Source organism: Passer domesticus, chromosome 8, assembly GCF_036417665.1.
Source record: "Passer domesticus isolate bPasDom1 chromosome 8, bPasDom1.hap1, whole genome shotgun sequence".
In the NCBI taxonomy this organism is placed as follows: Eukaryota; Metazoa; Chordata; class Aves; order Passeriformes; family Passeridae; genus Passer; species Passer domesticus.
The window spans coordinates 26,008,963-26,011,122 of NC_087481.1; positions in this window are offsets into that span (position 1 = coordinate 26,008,963).

A 2,160-nucleotide genomic window follows, 5' to 3' on the forward strand; every position below is an offset into this window, starting at 1 on the left:
CTGCTGGTGGGATTTTTCAGATTAGCACAGTGAAAAATGAACTTATTCAGTAGCTGGCCTGCTCGCAGCAGTCTCTAGGGCTTTGGGATGAATGGTGGTCTGAAAGCAGGAGAAAGGATGATTTATGTTAGCGATGTCTCCAGCACATCAGTGGCTGGGAACAGAGACTTTGTTCAGAACCCTTTGATTTCTCCAGTGTATGGCATCACCTGCCAGCAGTTGCTTGGCTTTAATCTGCTATCACTTGAACTATAAGATAATTGATATATTTGCCATGCAGTCGGCGATTGAACGTAGACAATATAGCTATTTTAACTTCTTTTTTGTCATTTAATCATAGGAGTAGGTTCACATTTAAACTGGCCACAGGCATGGTTTCACCAACAAAATATAAAGTTTGGGCAGTGTTCTGGAATGAGGAATGTTTCCTTCCCATCCCTATCCAAAACTAGGTGTTTCCTAACTGGATAATCAAGGTTGTCTGTCCAGCCTCATGTTCTGACAGAGCAGTGAACCTCGGCAGTGCAGAATTCCATGTCCAGTGGCATGAGCCCAGCTAGGAAAGGCTGTCATTACATCTGAGCAGTGTTGAAGTCCTCTGTGATGGAAAACATCCCAGTACACCTCACGCAGTCACGTCCATTTTCCTGGTCTGGGTACAGGGGGCTCTTGTTGTTCCAGCCCGCTTGGGGCCAGCTGAACATCTCATTGCTGTTCACTGTAAGGCAAAGATGACTGGCAGGACCAGGAATACAGGGCTTAAATAATTTATAGCTCCATGCATACATTTTAAACCCATTTAAACTGGAAGAAAAGCAACCAAGACAGACTCTTTCCACTCTTGTTAAATCACCCTTTTGCAGCCTTAACTTCTCTGTGGCAGATGGAAGAACATAACCATAAATATGTTTGCAGGAGCCGTTGAAATATTTACGTGGCATGGCACGCACACACCCAGCAGCAACATCCTTCCAACAAGAAACCCAGCTCAAAGCTGCCTGCCAATGTTCTGTGGAGGCAAAATGCCATGCACAACTTTAAATTCTGGTTTTGCATGCAACAAAAGCTCCCCATAACAGATGGGAGTATTAACCACATTTTAGAAGCAATGATGTCTGAGGCTGCTGATAGCAGCCCCACAGAGGTAGCACATAAGTCCTGTCACCTGACAGATAAGGCTCCAGAATTTGGAATATCTCATCCAAGGCCACTGTGAGCCTCCTGTTTCGCTTGTGCAAGAGATGGAGGTGGATATCCAGCCATTTTGTGTGAAAAGGGATCCTGAGGGCAAAGCTTTGTTAAATGCTGTAGGAGAAAAGTAATTAAATAGATGTGGATGACGCTGGCAAAGAAAAGTGGCTTCCTCTCCTGAGAGTGGGGGAAGAGGGCTGTGATTTCACATCTGATTAATGGTGGGCTTTGGTCCTGAATATCAATGCTGTACCACAAACACCTCAAGCCCTTCTCTTTAACTCATGCTTAAGATTTCTCCAGATGTCCTAAATCAGGTCCACCAAGTATTTAAATATGCAGGGTTGTCAGGGTGTGTAATGACAGGATGGAAAGTGTTGGGGTGGGTGTGAGCAATGTACCGAAAGCAAATTACCCCTCTTCAGTCTGTCACCAGCGGTGCAAAAACGTACATAGCATATCCATGGACTGGGAATTTCAGAGGGCTTGCAGAAACCTACTGCCTTGCACTGCAAATTAGAGAGTTACAGGGTGCGGGGAGGCAATAATATGTATTTAAGGTAAGTTCCATGTTTAGAAGCAGCACTGCATCCGGCTTGCTTTGGAGAGAACTGGCTTGGGATCCTGTGGGCTTGGGAAGGGGCGCTGTGGAGCTGCATCTGCAGCAGGCAGCAGGCACGGCTGCCCTGTGTCCATGGGCTGGCTCTGCCTGCCCTGCCCTGCCCAGCCTCGAGGCTGCCATGGATGTGTGCCTTGGCCCAGGTGCCCATCTCAGGGGCTGACAGGAGTCACTGTGCTGCAGAGGGGCACTGGCAGCAGCCCAGGTGCCCATTGCAGGGGCTGGCAGGAGTCTCTGTGCTGCAGAGGGGCACTGGCAGCAGCCCAGGTGCCCATTGCAGGGGCTGGCAGGAGTCTCTGTGCTGCAGAGGGGCACTGGCAGCAGCCCAGGTGCCCATTGCAGGGGCTGGC